This window comes from Helianthus annuus, chromosome 3 (assembly GCF_002127325.2).
Source record: "Helianthus annuus cultivar XRQ/B chromosome 3, HanXRQr2.0-SUNRISE, whole genome shotgun sequence".
NCBI classification, from domain to species: domain Eukaryota; kingdom Viridiplantae; phylum Streptophyta; class Magnoliopsida; order Asterales; family Asteraceae; genus Helianthus; species Helianthus annuus.
In genome coordinates this window covers 162,749,387-162,768,272 of record NC_035435.2, presented here as the reverse complement: position 1 = coordinate 162,768,272, position 18,886 = coordinate 162,749,387, and the positions used below count along the sequence as shown (strand labels likewise).

General features: G+C 39.3%; 1 long non-coding RNA gene across 1 annotated transcript; it reads left to right on the top strand.

Moving 5' to 3' along the window:
- Nucleotides 1-1,318: 1,318 nt before the first annotated feature.
- LOC110928297 lies at nucleotides 1,319-2,014 on the top strand. Its single transcript, XR_002586274.1, has 3 exons — nucleotides 1,319-1,451; nucleotides 1,645-1,666; nucleotides 1,767-2,014. It is a non-coding gene; the product is annotated as an uncharacterized LOC110928297 (long non-coding RNA).
- Nucleotides 2,015-18,886: the final 16,872 nt, after the last annotated feature.

Here is an 18,886-nt window from a genome sequence, read left to right as displayed (position 1 = left end):
ATTTGCAGAACATAATCCCCATAAAGTCCATTCTTTTTAACATCCTTCATTGTTATGACGCACAAGACTAAAAAAACCATGGCAAATTGTGAATCTATTTGACACTTACATAATCAAAGAGTAAGTAAAAACCTGAAACGACGTACCGGAACCCTAATTTTTCCGGCGAACGTTCTTTTCTTCGGTGATTGTCGGAAATCTTCGTCGATTGATGAAGATTCAAGAGACTCAGTGATGAAGATGAATGACAGAGCGTGAATCTCAGGTGATTTTGGGGTTAATTTCAGAGGTTTGTTGAAGACTACAAGAGAGAGAGAGTTTTAGGAATTTTTGAAGAATTTGAGGGTTGTGAGTCTCCGGTGAGTTTTGGGTATTTTGAATTTTTTGTAGACTGAGATAGGTTTTGTAGATTAGGGGGGTAATGATGTAGTTGATGTAAGTTTGATGTAAACTTCTTACACCATGCAGTCTTTATTTTGTTATAAGAGATTATATCACTTTCGGCTTTCCCATATTTCCCTTCAAGTACCATCAATATATTAAAAAAATGTACAAAAGGCATTCAAAATCCAACAATGAGAAGATTAAATCTCAGCCATCCATGAAGGTTAATCAATGGCCATTAATCGGTTTTCAGGGTTTAGTCAACTCAACTGGGTTTTCAATTTATCCTTGCCCTATATATATATATATATATATATATATATATAATATAGGGCTTGGTTATATAAGAAACCCTATCTTTTTTAGAAAACTATGGAAACCCATTGTGAACCATTGATTACCTTTCATCTAACTTGATCAAAGGCTCTCATAATTTTGGTAAGAATTATATTTAAAAGAAATCTTATAATACATATTAGTAAAGGAGAAAGGGCATTTAAGGCATTCAAAATTCTGAATTTTCTCTTACACACATCAACTTTATTTCTCTTACACACATGTTATCTCTCTCTCCTCTCACCTCTCTCCTCTCTCTTCAATCAAGAACATGATGAACACCAAACACAAGTTTCTATCTTCAAGTTCAGATCTAAATCGTATGAAAGAAAAAATGTTTGAAGATTGTTGTTTTAGAGAGAGAACGACGGCAGGATGAAGGTTTTTAGAGAGATGAATTTTTTGTTTTAGAGAGAGAAACAACAATCTTCATCATGTTCATCTATAACACCAAGAACACACATACAAGTGTGTGAGAGAGAAGAAGTTTGAAGTATGTTGTTTCAGAGAGAGAACGATGACACACGCACGAGTGTGTGTGTGAGAAGAAGGTTTGAAGATCTTCTTCGTGTTCATCGGACGGTTACAGATCCGGTAAGTGTTCTTGAAATATCATTTCACACTTGATTTTTTGTTGAAATGATTATTAATATGATTTTTTTTGAACGAGTTTTTTTGGTGGTTGGTGACGCCGGAGTTCGAAACGTCGTCGGAGTCAAGATCTAGTAATGGTTAATGTTCTCTCTCTCTCTCCTCTCCTTTGTCTTCAATCAAGATCTAGTAATGGTTAATGTTCATGTATTTTAAATAAATCGAAAACTTTAGGATGAGATTTTGAACGGGATTTTTTGTTGGTTTGGTTGCTTGTTTGGGGATTTTGATCTTAACAATAATTGTTTTTTTTTTTTGTTGGTTTGGTTGCAGGTTTAGCCTTTTGATCTGAACAGTAAGTATTTTTTTTGTTGGGTTGTTTGATTTACAGAAACAGACCCATAACATGTGTTAAGCACCTGTTAGAATAATATATAACGTGTGTTGATTTACAGAAACATATCCATAAAGATATTCAATTGACAAGCTGGATGGATGCGGGGATATTGAACAAGTCAAATCTTTTGGGAAAGAAGTTTTCATTCGTTTATAACATGTGTTAGTGGTTCATGCTGTAACAGATCCATAAAGAAGTTTTCATGCTGTAACAAGTTTTCGTTCATGCTGTAACAGAACAGCATGATGTAACCAGACATGTGTTCATATATAACATGTGTTAAGCCCCTGATAGAATAATATATAACGTGTGTTATCCTTGTTAATTAAAAAAACAAGTAATAACTATTTTATTTTTATTGATGTTTAAAATATCTGATAATGTGGATACCGAGCGTAATACTTGTACAAGTATTACATGTACAAGTTAGTATGTAACGTGTAATATTAAACGAGCCATTTATGGTATCACATGTACCAGTAATTTTTGGAATATACAGATTTTGGAATATATAACATGTGTTAAGACTCTGTTATAATCTTTGTATAACTTTAACTTTAGGACCTTAACATAATATGAAACGGGTCATTTGTTGTGCAGATTTTGGAATATATAACATGTGTTAAAACCAACGGTCTCGGCAATTGGATCTTATTTCCCTTGAATCCATCACCGTCCTAATAAACAAAAAGATAAGATAACCGTTAAGTCGTTAACTCATAAATATTAACACATTCATAGCCAGATGTTCAGACTATAACACGAAATATAACGTGTGTTAACTTGTGCATCCAGCAAGATGATGGCATGTAAACGTGCATTATGATTAGCGGATCACGCATGGTAACACATTTATAGGTAGGTTGGGAATAAATTTTTAAAACCCTTGTGTGTATAATTCGATGGTGACACTATGTTGTAAACGGGTGTGTATAATTCTTAAACGGTTTTTTGGATTCGTTATTATTGTTGGGGTTTCCTAATCACTTGTTTTTTGTTACATGTTTTACAAGTGTGTTGTTGAATCCAAAAATATCAGGTTTGTTTCTCTAAGACCGAAAAATGACTGCCCTTGGTCAGATACTAACATGTGTTAGTGTACATGTAAGGTCAGTCACATTTGTTTTCATTAACATGTGTTACGTTTATGTCAGCGTTTGTTTTCACATTTGTTGTCGTTAACATCCGGAACATATGATATATAACGTTTCTTAACATGTCAGCAAGTGTCAAATATTGCGAACCATATTGGGAATAAATAAATTGAAACCATCAAGTTGTGCACTTTTATATCAAGTGGATGGTATCGTTTAAAACGTAGAGGGTGTACAACATGTGTTAGGCTGTATATGTACTAACATGTCACATTTAATCACATGCATGTTACTCCCGTAATTTGTTGGTTTCTAAAAAACGATGGTATCGTTTAAAACGTAGAGGGTTTCTAAACGTAGAGGATGGTATCGTTTAAAACGTAGAGGGTGTACAACTAGTTGGTTTCTAAAAAACGATGTGCCAATGATTAGACTTCAAAAAAAAAAAAAAAAACCGATCATGTGTTAGGACACATGATAAGTGGAAATATTTTTTTCGGAATTGCTATGTCTAGCAGTATAAAGTGTAACATGTATTTTGGTACAAGCTTTAAAAAGAAAATAGAAAAAAGACAAAAAGACAACCATCAGGAATTTCCCTAAACCCAGAAGAATCAAAGGGCAGTTGATTAAATCCAGAACCATGACGAGGCATTTTAGAATACCCGACGTTTAGGGAAGCAACATGTGTATCGCTGAACTACATCGAAAACAACATGAACTAGCGACAAAGTGAAGAGAAAGACATAAACGCGCACAATATCATGACAAAATCTGGGTCGAAGATACTTCATGAACATTAATAAAGCAACCTCTGGAACATTACTTCGTTGAAAGAATCCATTAATCATACAATCTAGAACATTTATCTGGTGATACAATCTGGAACATTTACTTGAATCACTTTAATAAATCGCCTACATGACCATTACTGACTCTAAATGTATCTCCATGCTTGTACAAAACGAAGAGAAACAACACAACAAGACTCTTTCTGGTACAAAAAGAACACATGCTTGTACAAACCTGGAACATTTCCTTCATCTTCAATCTCAATCTCAATCTCACTAATGTTATTTCAGATCAGATGTTGGAGGATGCTCCATGGTTCAACAATGGTGGAACTAGATCTCAATGAAGAAGAATGACTTTATGAAAAATAAAATCTTTATTTAAATGTAAAAAGTAAAGGTATATGATGGGTTGAAAACATGATGGGACATGACAGGACAAATGGAGGAAAATATCTTTGGGAATATATGCAAAATTACACATATACCCTTAAAGAAAAAGTAGGAGTATGTTAATGGCTGACACGTGGCGTAATATGGACCATGCAATGAGTTTTCAAAGTTTTCTAAAAATAAAGGGTTTCTTGTGTAACATTATCCTATATATATATATATATATATATATATAGGGTTAGGATCGTGTGAGAAGCACTAGGCTAATTGAGAAACTTGAGAAGCATTCTGGACTAGGGATGGGCTTTTTTTCCCAAATACCCGTACTCGTACCCGTACCGTACCCGTACCCGTACCTGTACCCGTACCGATCTTAGGTATTTGGTACATGTATCGGTACCCAGTTTTATTGATTTTGGTATTCGGTACTTTCGGTATTGGTACGGGTACGGGTAAAAACGGGTACTAGTACCGAATTCTATGTATACCTTTAAAAGTTTTTTGTATTATGTTTTATTTCATATTATGGTATTTATAGTGTACTCGTATTGATTTTACCTATATGGTACCCGTATCGTATTGGTACTCGTACCAATTTTACCTATTTGGTACTCTTACTATAATGGTATTCATGTCAATTTTACCTATTTAGTACTCATACAAGTGCTCAAAAAGTAAATAAAAACAAAATGGTACCAAGCGGGTACTGTACCGAAAATACCCGTACCAGTACCCGTACTCGTACCCGTACCGTACCTATATATTTGGTATGGTATTTGGTACCTAGTTTTGTTCAAATTCGGTACCGGTATTTTCGGTACTGGTACGGGTATAGGTACGGGTACTGTACCAATCCCATCCCTATTCTGGACCACACATTTTCTTTAAGCTTTTCGTAATATACACATATGTATAATTTAAAATTGACTATATACACATGTGTATAATTCAAGATTTGACAATATACATATATGTATATAGTTGATTTTAAACTATACATATGTGTATATTACGAAAAGCTTAGGAAAATGTGTGGTCCAGAATGCTTCTCAAGTTTCTCAAATATGGTGGACTTCTCTTAGGATCCCTACCCTATATATATATATATATATATATATATATATATATATATATATATATATATATATATATATATATATATATATATATATATATATATATATATATATATATATATATATATATATATATATATATATATATAAGGTTCCAGCGTGAACAACCTCCCAAGAGTGAACTACGTGAACAAATCTTGATCGCTGATTAATATGATCTTGATTATTTAAAGGGGTGGCATGATTGTAATTAATAGGTTAGATTTTATTGTTTTATTAAAATTAAAAGGGTAGAAGTGTAATTATATTATTTTGCTTATTTAAAACTAGGAAAGAAAATTATTTCCAATAATAAGAGAGTAAATCCCGTAAATATACCATGTATTATACACATGTGTACTATCGTGTTGGAATGTATAGAACAGTAGAACACAGCAGTACACATGTGTACTACGGAGCTAAGACAACAATGTTGCGGGTCACATGTGTACTATACCATGTATTATACACATGTGTACTATCGTGTTGGAATGTGTAGAACACAACAGTACACGTGTGTACTACGGAGCTAAGAGTTATACACAATAAAAAAGATGACTGAAAACTCTAGTTCAACAAAAAAAAGACTAAAATTATAATTCGAATCTTGCTACTATGACCAAAAACAATGATGATGATTTAAATATGTTACGATTTTGAAATTAATAAGACAATAATTTAAATTCAATATTTATATAAAGTTACAATCTTACCCTTGTTAAATGTATATGAAATCAATGGTTCAGATCAGTTCACGCGGTTCACTCTTGGAAATTTGTTCACGTTTGAACCTAATCCTATATATATATATATATATATATATATATATAGAGAGAGAGAGAGAGAGAGAGAAAATCATGCGAGAACCACCTCTTATTGTGAGAACTGCGAGAACAAATGTGAACACACCCAAAATGCCTAAAAATAGCTAAAAATCACACAATTTTTTTTAATATTTTTTATATAAAAATCGCTACTTTTCGAAGCCAAAAAAATATTGTTTTTTTATTATTTAAAAAAAAAAATTTTAACCACTAAAAGTAGCGATTTGAGCATAAAAAATATTAAAAAAAAAATTTTTTAGATTTTTTTTTGATTTTTTTTAGGTTTTTTGAGGGTTTAGTTTTTAGCATTTTAGCTTAGGGGGGAGGGGGGGGGGGTTTAGGTTTTTGGGGGGTGGGGGAGGGGGGTTTAGGTTTTTTTTTTTTGGGGGGGGGGTTTGGGGGTTTTAGTTTTTAGCATTTAGCTTTTGGGGGGGGGGGGTTAGGTTTTTTTTTTTTTTTTTTTTTTTGGGGGGGGGGGGGTTAGGTTTTTTGGGGAGGGGGGGGGTGGGGGTTAGGTTTTTTTAGCTATTTTAGGTTGTGTTCATATTGGTTCTCAAGGTTCTCACAATAAGGGTGGTTCTCGCAAGAGCCCCTCCCTATATATATATATATATATATATATATATATATATATATATATATATATATATATATATATATATATATATATATAGATATATATATATATATATATATATATAGGGGAATTATAAAGAGAAAATTCACTTGAGTTAAGAAAACCCAAGAAAACCTTAGGTAACAATTTTATTTTTTTCCAAAAAATTAGGGAATGTAAGTTACATGTTATCGAACGTTTTGTAAAAAAAAAAAAAAAACCGTGGTGGGGTTTTTTAAAATTCAGTGTTATATATGCTAAAAAATTGAATTTTAAAATTTTTTATAAAAAAATCCACTCGGCGCTTTTTGTTTTGTTGTGTTTGGTTTTTTTTGTTACGAAACGTTCGATAACATACAACTTACATTCCCAAATTTCTTTAGAAAAAAAATTGTTACTTAAAGTTTTCTTAACTCAAGTGAGTTTTCTTTCTATCTCCCCCTATAAATATATAGGGCTCGGTTCAAATGAGAACCACTACGAGTTGTGAGAACCGTGAGAACTTTTTCTTCCCGTGCGAGTTGGGCGAAATTATTTTTGCACAAACGTAGATGAAAATATTATAAACACATCTGTAAAAAAAGTAAAAAAAATTGTCGAGTCGGTAGTTTTGACTGATACAAGTTTTTTTGTACGCGCTGGTGTAAATTTTGTACGAAGATAAAAATAGTTTTTTTACGTCTCATGGGTATGCGGCATTTTTTTATTTTTTTGTTGAAACAAGTGATTTTTTATGACTTTTGAGAAAAAAAGTTTTTCAGAAAAATCTTTTAGATGACTTAGTTCTTACGATTCTCACAACTTAAGATGGTTCTCATTTTAACTCATCCTTAAACATCACATGAAAATTAGTGGGAAAGTTTAGTGTGATTTTCACATGCATTAAAGAAGATTTTATTTATTCTACTTAATTATACCTAAAAGTTTATTTTTATCTTTTCAAATAAAAAACGTTTTATACGTATTTTAGCTTTTGAAACTTGTTTGATGTGAGTTACTTTTAGACAAATTATAAATTTTTACAAAAATGAAGTTTACTGCTGTTTAAATTTTGAAAAAAAGGGGTAAGAAAGCGGTTTCATGAGAGTTTTGTGAACGGATTGTTTGTAGGATTCGCAAAAATTCAAACTTTTTATTATTACCTTGTGTTTTCATCCTCACACTTAAAATGCACATTGTAACCAATGTGCTTACTAAGGTTATATATTGTAGGATAACGTAAATAAAAAGTGTAAAGAGAAAAAATAACAATACTTTCTTTTGGTGGAAGTCGAAGCGATTCCGAGAGATGTGTTTGTTTGTGTGCTGCCTTGGCTATCGTTATTAGTTCCCGATTTCTCTTGCATATCCTTCCTTTCCACCGGCTTATCTTTTTATTCCTAAAATAACTGAAAAGAAAATATAATATCCGACTTGAAGACTTGATCGTTTCATGCCTTCAAGGATATTTAAATATTCCAGGCCTTTGAAAATTGCATTAATAGGTTTCGTTTAAAAGTGCTGATTTTGTTTTCGAGTAAAATGCAAAAATACTCGCTGAGTTTAGGCTACTTTTGCAATTTCAGTTCAAAAATGAAACATTTTATATCTGGGTTCTTAAGGTTTCATTTTTGTTGCCATTTTCATCTAGTTAACAAACTGGGTTAGAATTTTTTGTTAACTTCTCCTTATTTTTGTCGTTCTCTTCATTTAATTAAAATATATTATGGCATAAAATAACGATTGTACCCTTCATACAAACGAGGAAAACGACAAAAATGGGAGAAGTTAACACAAAATTTAACACAGTTTTCCAATTGGATGAAAATGACAACAAAAATGAAACCTCAAAGATCCAGATAGAAAATGTTTCATTTTTTGAATGAAGTGACAATAAATGGCCTAAACTTAGGGACCATTTTAGCATTTTACTCTTTTGTTTCCAGAAATTATTTTTGGCTTTTATTTATCCAGGGTATGCCATCATGGCGGCGACACGTTTTAGGTCTTTAGTGTCACACCCTGGCTTTGCGGAAGCGTGGTTAATTTGGTGTGACTTCTTAATACCATAGCTTAATCATAACAAAGCTATATAAATTAAAAACATGCAAGAGTCATCCATTAAGTTTTAAAACCAAATATACCATAACATTGTTTTAACGGAAAACACCCTAACAACCATAATCTTGTTCAACCGACAATACAAACTCAAACATATCATAAACACAGTTTAAGGATTGTGACTTGTCCAGGAAAGAGTCACATTCCCTAAACCCCGGATGATCTTGGAAACTAGTGCAGCGGGAAAACGTGCCATACCGTGCCAGATCTTTTAATTCCCTGAAATACATGTAAGTTGAAAAATCAACAATAATGTTGAGCGAGTTCATGTGTAAGTGAGTAAGTAAACCTTTGTATTTATCAAAAATCCTGGTATGTAGCAAATAAGGAAAAAGAGATCATCAATGGTTTGCAAGGCCATTGATATGTGTGAAATGCAAGTAGGAAGGCTCAAACCTAGCAGATTTATGCGTCGGGTACAAAGTCATCCCAAGGTCCGTTATGCTGGGCCCGGGACTGGGCTCGCTACACCCAAATAGATCTATCGCTCCTGCCCCTCGGTCCTACCCTGAGGATTAATGATATTCGCTAATTTACACATATTTTAGTCCCCCGTTTTACCCCTATTTTATGCGTTTTCGGCCGTAAAACCGTCATTCGGATACTTAATTATCTACATTTTTGTTTACAAGCCTAAAACAGCATACCAGACAAGATGATAGCGAAAACGAGGACTTTCCGGACAAAACGACAACGCTGCGAAGATTCTGTTGGAAAAACTGACCTGGGCGTGTTGCACGGTCATGCGGTCATATGCACGACCGTGCATATCCGACAAACAAAGAAGACCCGGCAGTGAATGGACCGTGCAACTCTGCGTGCAAGGCATTGCAGGCCAACCCAATATGGAACGACCGTGCCTCATGCGGAACGGTCGTGCGTATCCGAAGACACAGGAAGACCTCGGAACTGAACGACCAAGGAACCAAGCGTGCAACATAGATCTCGGTGAAGAACGCCCGTGCCGATTGTGGAACGCCCGTGCGTGGCCGAAGACCAGTCAACGATCTGTGACGTCATGCAGTATGGTGGCCCACCACCAATAATGCTTAAAGTGCACGGTCGTGCGATCGGGAGAACGGCCGTGCAACTTCGAAAAAGCATTTAAACAGAACAGAACCATTTTAGTAGTAACTCTGGACATTTTGGGAGCTCTGCAGGCGATTTTGAGGCTCCGAAGGCTTCTGCTTTCACTCGGATTCAAGCCACATTGCCCGGTTTTGCTCATTTACTATCCAGATTCTCATTCTTATGCTTGTTTATGGTTTGGTTTCTCAAATCTTTCCATAATTTTGTTATGTTTCAAGCATTTAGACTGATTATTATGTATTAATGTAAGCCTTTGGGCAAAAACACAACAATCCCTTGCTTGATTATAACCATTAGTATGTTAATCTATGTTTGTAATGAAACTTTGAAGTATTTTCTATGATTATCTTTGATGATTAGTTTGCAACCTTGTTATTGATATTGATTTCTTGATTATAAGTAATTGTATTGGATGATTGGTGCTTGGTTAGGTAAGATAGTTGAAGAATGAAGCTTATTTAATCATGTATTAGTAAACTTTAAACTTTGTTAACTAGCTTAACTTGGTTAAAATGTGGGCACCATGATACTCTAACGGGTTAGTGGTTTAATAAAATGTAATTATTGTTAATCAAGAAAGCTTGCCTTCACGGAAGGACTCTAACGGGTTAGATGGTGTTGTTACGAATTCTTGCCATGATTTGTTAGCTTAGTTAGTAGTTTCGGCCAAAATTGCTATCTTGGTGAATTTATGCGTAAGATTTGTAAAATGAACTCGGTTGTGATTTAATTTAATTTATGCTTGTCTCGGTGGTTGCATTGTGTTTATCGGTGTTGCTTTCCTTGATTAAGTGAGGTTAGAAAACTCCTAACGGATGACTAACTTATTTTTAGGAGATTTTCATAGACATTTGTCAATTGCACGTTAAAGAACAATTTTAGGTGGTTAAAGTGTGCTTATCGTTTTAACTTTCCGAATGATTGTCATGTTAGGATTCCCGAAAGGGATACTAATTGTCTCGAAATGGAAAATTGACCGAATGCTTCTAGTGCCAAAACTGACTTAGTTGACATGCTGTGGTTGTGTATTAAGCAAGGCTATTAATATATAATTTACTATGTTTTATAAGTTTTTATTTATGCTTACTTTAGTTTAATTAAACCAAGACAATTTATGTTTTTACCGGTAATTTAGTGGCAAAGGTCTAGTACTATTTCTCCGCCCATTTCCGTGGATCGATACTTGGTTCTTACCGATACTTTACTACATATATGACGGGGTACACTTGCCCTTTCGTGTGTGTTTTGATGTAAAAGTAACAATCACTTTTATAAATTTAAAACCAATTCGTGTGTAATTTCATTGTAAAAATATGTGTAGTCACGCACGTACCAAGTTTTTGGCGCCGTTGCCGGGGACTGGCGAGTTTTAGGAACGACCCGAGTCATTGTGTTATCGGTGTATATACTTGTTAATATTTGTGTATATTTTCATGATTATTTATTTGTTGATTTATTTGTTAATATTTCTTGCTTTTAATTCAATTAATTTATTTTCGTGATTCTTTTGTACACTTGTAAATTTTTATTCCATTTATTTGTTCAAATCCGGATTTATTTATTCATTTATTCGTTGGGTTTTCGGCTCTTAAAAATCATTTTTGTACTAGCCGATTCGATTATTTTCGTTGCTTTAATTTTTATAAAAATTTCGGCCCATTTTCGGATTTTTATAAATTTTACAGCCCATATTTATACATATTCTGCTTTTATTCAGCAAAAAAAAAAAAAAAAAACAGCATTATTTTATTAATAAAATATTCATTGTGTCAGTTTTTCGTTTGCAGGTTGATGTCCTCAACTCCCGCGCCCGCTATTGCTGAGCCGACTGACGAACCAGCGCATAATCTTAGAAGAAGTAAGAGGCTGCGCGAAAGGTCGCTTGTCGTTGCACAACGCATAGCAAATGCAATCGACGAGCCGGTGATTATCTCTGAAGACGAAAGCTCAGGGGACGAGGAGAGAGTCGTCATGGCGGACGACGACCGACCGCTGAATGAAACAAACCAGCCCGGAAGGGCAGGCCTGGAGCCGAGTATCCTTTAGCCTACTATAGATACTCCTACTTTTGAAATTAGACCTAGTATTATTAATATGGTACAAAATTCTGTACAGTTTGACGGACGTGAGCATGAGGATCCTGGGAGACATATCGCTGCTTTTCTCGCTGTCTGTTCGACATTTAGGATTACAGGTGTTTCGGAGGATGCGATTCGGTTGAGGTTGTTTCCGTTTTCGTTACGTGACAAAGCTAGAGCTTGGCTTATGTCACTTCCTGCCGGGTCCATCAGGACCTGGAATCAGTTGGCGGAGCAGTTTATGCAGAAATATTTTCCACCTGAGAAAACGAACAAACTACGGAACCGGATTGTTTCCTTTCGCCAGGACGAGGGCGAGTCGTTGCATGCAGCTTGGGAGAGATTCAAAGATTTGTTGATTGATGTGCCACATCATGGCTTCTCCAAGCGACAGCTGGTTTTGACGTTCTATCAGGGGCTCAGCTATAATACGCAAGAGCGATTAGACGTGAACGCGGGAGGCGATCTTGGAACTAAGACGCCGACTGAAGCGTATGATATTATAGAAAAAGCTGCGTTGAAATCCAGCTCGCGTCGGGAAGGAGATAGAGGTCGATCATCATCATCTCGCTCAGGAGTGCATGCTGTAGACGACTACACGGCCATTACTGCACAATTCTCGGCTCTTACATCGAGATTCGACAAGTCCCAGATGATTGCGCATGCTGGCTCGGGATGTGACCAGTGCGGAGTGTCACACGAGCCTGGGGCATGTTTTCAGGGAGTCGTATATGAGGGCCACGAAGAGGTAGATTTTGTGAGTAATCAAGTGAGGCCGCAGAACAACCCGTACAGCAACACCTATAATCCCGGTTGGAGAAACCACCCAAATTTTGGGTGGCGAGCGAACGCAGGAAATCAGAACCCATTGGGGTTCACTCAGCGTGCTCCAGCGCCTCGGCAGGGTCAGCAGTACCAGCAGTATAACCAACCCTACCAGCAGCGTCCATATTCGTACCAGAATCAGGGCACTGGGAGTAGCTCCCAGCAGCAGGCCCCTCAGTCTAGTTCCAAGCTGGAGGATATGATGGCTCAGCTTCTCTCTAGCTCTGAAAAACGATACCAACAAAGCGAAGATCGTTTTCTGGCTAACGAGGGAGAAATGAGGAGTCAGAAGGCCTCGATTCAGAATATCGAGAATCAGGTTGGTCAGCTGGCACAGATGATGTCCAAAAGACCCCCAGGCGGTCTTCCGGGTAATACAGAACCAAACCCGGGTGGACACAGGGATGTGAATGCTGTCATGACCAGGAGTGGAAAAACTACCGGACCCGTCATATCGGACTCAGTACCGATCACTGAAGCGGTCCCGACTGACACACCGGACGAGGTGCAAGCCAGGCTGCGCCCAGCAAGTACAGCACAAGTCCAGGAGCCGATCAAAGATTACACCCCTCCGGTACCTTATCCAGGCAGGCTGAAGAAGCAGAAGAATGAAGAATAATACGGTAAGTTCCTAGAGTTGTTTAAGCAACTACACATCAATATACCGTTTGTTGAAGCCTTGGCCCAGATGCCAAAGTATGCGAAATTCCTTAAGGATATCCTCTCGAATAAACAGAAGCTCGAGGATATATCATGTGTGGTGATGAATGAGACTTGTTCTGCCGTTCTGCAAAACCGTCTGCCCACGAAAATGGGAGATCCTGGTAGTTTCACGCTCCCGTGTTTGATTGGAAACATGTCTGTTAGCCATGCATTGGCTGACTTGGGAGCGAGTATTAACCTTATGCCGTATAAGGTTTTTACTAAACTGGATCTGGGTGAGCCGTCACCCACTAGGATGAGCATTCGGTTGGCAGATCGCTCAATAAAGTATCCGCGCGGATTTGTGGAAAACATGCTTGTAAAAATCGATAAATTTGTTTTCCCCGTGGACTTTGTTATCCTTGACATGGATGAAGATTCAAGGGTACCTTTGATACTTGGACGTCCTTTCCTCAATACAGCGAGGACGATTGTTGATGTGGCAGCTGGCCAAATCACGCTCCGAGTGAATGATGAGCACGTGACATTCAATATCAAAAGATCGATGCAGCATCCGCAATGTCACGATGACAAGCTTTATTACGTCGACATTGTCGATGCATGTGTGTGCTCTCATTTTCAAGGTACCATTGACGAGATTGATTCAGACACACGTCTGTCGTGTGGGGACCCGATTGGCATTACGCAGGAGGGCCACAATTTCGAGCAGCCAGTCTATCAGATTGGTGATGATGGTTCCCAGAGTCCGGAGAGATTTCTTGAAATTGACCATGTGAAAAAGGGGGAAGCAGAGCCTTCGGTTGAAGATCCGACGCCTTTGGAGTTGAAAGAACTCCCGCCACATCTCGAGTACGCATTTCTGGACGAGGAGCGTCGCTTACCGGTCATAATATCGGCATCATTGGAAAAGGATGAGAAAAATCGGCTTCTCGAGGTTCTGAGACTTCATAAGAGAGCCATTGCATGGAAAATCATGGATATCAAGGGCATCAATCCTTCTTTTTGTACTCACAAGATTCTGATGGAAGACGAGTACAAACCATGTGCACAGCATCAGAGGCGTTTAAATCCAAATATGCAGGACGTGGTGAAGAAGGAGGTGATTAAATTGTTGGATGCCGGCATGATTTATCCTATTTCTGACTCTGTGTGGGTGAGTCCGGTGCAGGTTGTACCTAAGAAAGGTGGTATGACTGTAGTCTCGAATGATAGGAATGAACTAATTCCTACCCGTACCGTCACTGGGTGGCGAGTTTGCATTGACTACCGCAAGCTCAATGATGCTATTCGCAAGGATCACTTCCCGCTTCCATTCATCGACCAGATGTTGGAACGTCTGTCGGGGAAGTTGTATTACTGTTTCCTTGACGGATTCTCTGGGTACTTTCAGATTCCTATCGCTCCTGAGGATCAGGAGAAGACTACCTTTACATGCCCCTTCGGCACATTCGCCTATCGGCGGATGCCTTTTGGGTTGTGTAATGCACCAGCGACCTTCCAGAGATGCATGGTTGCAATTTTCCATGACATGATCGAGGATTCCATGGAGGTTTTCATGGATGATTTTTCGGTATTTGGGGATTCCTTCGATCACTGCTTGGAAAATTTGAGAAAGATGTTGAAGAGGTGTGAGGAGACGAATCTGGTCCTGAACTGGGAGAAATGCCACTTCATGGTGAAGGAGGGCATAGTTCTAGGACACAAGATTTCGCATGCTGGTATGGAGGTCGATCCAGCCAAAGTGGATATCATTTCACGACTTCCGCCTCCCACCTCTGTTAGAGCGATACGGAGCTTTCTCGGTCATGCCGGGTTCTATCGGCGATTCATTAAAGATTTTTCAAAAATCGCCAGACCCATGACCCGTCTGTTGGAGAAAGACGCTCCGTTCATATTCGGAGATGATTGCTTGAGAGCCTTTGACCTTCTCAAGCAAAAGTTGATTGAGGCCCCTATTTTAGTTGCACCGGACTGGAGTTTGCCGTTTGAGATTATGTGCGACGCGAGTGATTACGCCATAGGGGCCGTTCTTGGTCAAAAGAGAGAAAAGCACTTTCACCCGATCTATTATGCGAGCAAAACTCTTCACGACGCTCAAGAGCATTATACCACGACTGAAAAAGAGCTCTTGGCGGTCGTTTTCGCATTTGACCAATTTAGATCGTACTTGGTGCTTTCGAAAACCGTTGTGTATACTGATCACGCAGCCATCCCATATCTCTTCAGCAAGCAGGACGCTAAGCCACGTCTGATCAGGTGGATCTTGTTGCTGCAGGAGTTTGATATTGAGATTCAAGATAAAAAGGGTGCGTTGAATGTAGCGGCTGACCATCTATCTCGGTTAGAGCATGGAGACATCGTGGACGCGCGTTGGGATTCCATAAATGACAACTTCCCACACGAGTCTTTGATGAGTGTTGAGATATGCGATGAGTCGCCATGGTTCGCTGACCTTGCGAACTACCTTGCTTGCGGGATTCTGATTAAAGGGTTGACTCACCAGCAAAAGAGGAAATTATTTTCGGATGTCAAGCACTACATTTGGGATGACCCTTACTTGTTTCGGGTTGGTGCTGATCAGGTGATTAGGAGATGTGTTTCAGGGAAGGAGGCGACCGATATTCTGCGCCACTGTCACGAGGGACCTACCGGAGGCCACCATGGAGCCAACTTTACCGCCAAGAAAGTGTTGGACTCCGGGTTTTATTGGCCGACTATATTTCGTGATGCGCAGAGTTGGGTTAGAGCGTGCGATGCTTGCCAGAGAGCGACAAATATATCGGCACGTGATGAAATTCCTCAGACCTGGATTCAGGTTTGTGAAGTCTTTGATATCTGGGGGATAGACTTCATGGGACCATTTCCCACCTCACGAGGTAATAAGTACATCCTGTTCGCGGTTGACTATGTATCGAAGTGGGCGGAGGCACAGGCCTTACCCACCAATGATGCCAGGGTGGTCGTGAGATTTTTGAAAAGCTTATTTGCCCGGTTCGGCGTTCCGAAAGCGCTTATCAGTGACAGAGGGACGCATTTTTGCAATTCTCAGCTCGAGAGAGCTTTGTCCCGTTACGGTGTGCATCACCGTCTATCCACGCCCTATCATCCACAGACAAGCGGGCAGGTGGAAGTCACGAACCGGGGGCTGAAAAGAATCCTTGAGCGGTCAGTAGGTGCAAACCGCAAGGATTGGTCAGATAAGCTTGATGAAGCTTTGTGGGCCTTCCGTACGGCTTACAAGACGCCTATTGGGACTACTCCCTTTAGGCTTGTTTACGGAAAGGCATGCCATTTACCGGTTGAGCTGGAACATAAAGCGATGTGGGCGCTAAAGACCGCAAATCTGGACCTAAAAGCCGGAGGTGAAGCCCGGTTCCTCCAGATTCACGAGTTGGAAGAGTTGCGACAGCGCGCTTATGAGAACTCCGTGTTGTACATGGAGCGCACGAAGAGATTGCACGATAAACGCTTGAAGGACCACAAAGAATTCCAAGCGGGCGATCTTGTTCTTCTTTACAACTCGCGGTTGCGCTTATTTCCCGGGAAGCTTCATTCACGTTGGACAGGCCCATACACGGTTAAAGAGATATTTCCGTATGGGACTGTTGCAATAGAGAACGCGGATGGCGTTATTTTCAAAGTAAATGGGCATCGCTTGAAGTTATACGTTGCCGGGCCGACAGAGTCGGTGATGGAGGTCATTGAGCTCCAAACCCCGCACACATCATAAGTGTAGGGAGGAGAGAGTCTACGCTGCTGACTCGTGGATCAAAAATGCAGCAAGAGCGTATTTTGCGCTTTAGGGGTAGTTTAGTCATTTAGGATTTACTTTCTAGTTTTAGCTTGGAGTCTTGCTATCGACTCGTCGACAAAAATTTAGCATGAGTCTACGCTACTGACTCGCCGACAAAAATGTAGCAGGAGCGTCTTTGGCGCTATAGGGGCAAAATTGTCCATTTTTATGTTTTTATAGTTTTAGCGTAATTTAGGTTAGTTAGGTAGTTTCCGTTAGTTTGTACAGTTTCTATTCGTGCCGAGCGAAGGTTCTATGTTGCAATATTGTTAGAACAGTAGGCGTGTTGAAAAAATGGCGAAAAACGGCCAAAACAGTTGCTGGAAATGCCTTCTGCAGAAAATTCTGATCTGTAGCTGATGCACGCCCGTGCCAGGATCCGCACGACCGTGCGTTTTCGAGGTCCCGGCACGGCGGGTCGCACCCTCGGTGCATCACCGAGGAAAATGAGAGTCGTCGGATTCGCACGACCGTGCCAAACGACGAACGACCGTGCGGCAGGCTGAGGGCAGTTTTGTCATTTTGCACCTTATATATACCCTCATCTGCTGCAAAACCCCTCATTCGCGAACCCTAGCAACTGCAGCCGTTCCAGAGCGGTTTTTACACCAAATCGCACGATTTTTCGCACGATCTCGCACCCAACTTCGCACGGTACGTCTCTAGTGTTAGATTTCTTGTTTTCTTGCTTTCTAGGTAGATTTCCTCCGATTCAACAAGGGATTTATTAGGGTTCTCTTCATAAACAAATCGAAACCCTAACCCTTGTTGAATCGAAGTATTGTGAACACCCGATTGTGATTCCGACCCCTGTTAGCCCAATACTTGTTGAAATTTGCGAAAAATTAGGCTGTTATTAAATCAGGGGTTCGAAATACTGCAGAATCGGTGTTGCACGGTCGTTCGTGTGTGGAACGGTCGTGCCTTTCCGGGTGTTCACTGCTTCTGATGTTGGTTCAGAGTTGCACGGTCGTTCCGATGTTTGCACGCCGTGCGATTCCGAGTTTGCTGGGCAGATGTTGCACATCGTCGGTGATGCACGACCGTGCAGATCGTCGCACGCCCGTGCCGTTCGCCCATATCAGTTTTACAGAAGCTTCATAATTTGCTGCTCAGCTGTTTTCAATTCCATTTTCTCCTGTTTCTGTCTTTCTAACAATGTTCCCCATTACAGATGAATCATCCCTTCCTACAGTTTGACCCCAACGACGAGCGTGAAGCTTTATGCATTCCAAAAAGAGACGAGTTATGGGTCCGGAGGGGGCAATTCGGAGTCCCTAGATGGCTGGATTGGGAAGTAATGCAAGAACTAAATCAGTATGACCGTTTAGAAAACATGATGAGTCGTCCACTTATAAATCTGGTCGGTTGCAACCGACCCGTTTACTTGGAGCTTACCATAGAGTTCTTTGCATCATATGCTTACGAAAAGCCAGTTGCTGCTCGACGACCCAAATTCCGCTACAAGGATCGCATAGCTTTCAAATTGTGTGGAAGATGGCACAGGTGGTCGGTTGGTCGTTTGGGAAGGAGACTCGGGATCTACACTAGGGAAGACATGGATGACCCCGAGGTCTTCACAGATAAATTCACCTTCCCGTCTGATGCAGCAAGGGATGAGTTTTGGGCTGCAAATGCTGTTGGGGACCCATACAACCCAAGGATGTCAAAAGCCTCACGACTTAAAGACCCTCTGGTGCGAGTGATGCACCATGTGTTTAGCCACACTATATGCGGGCGCATGGACAGTCTTGGTAACTGTCCAACACCTGATTTGATTTTTTTGTATGCATTGGT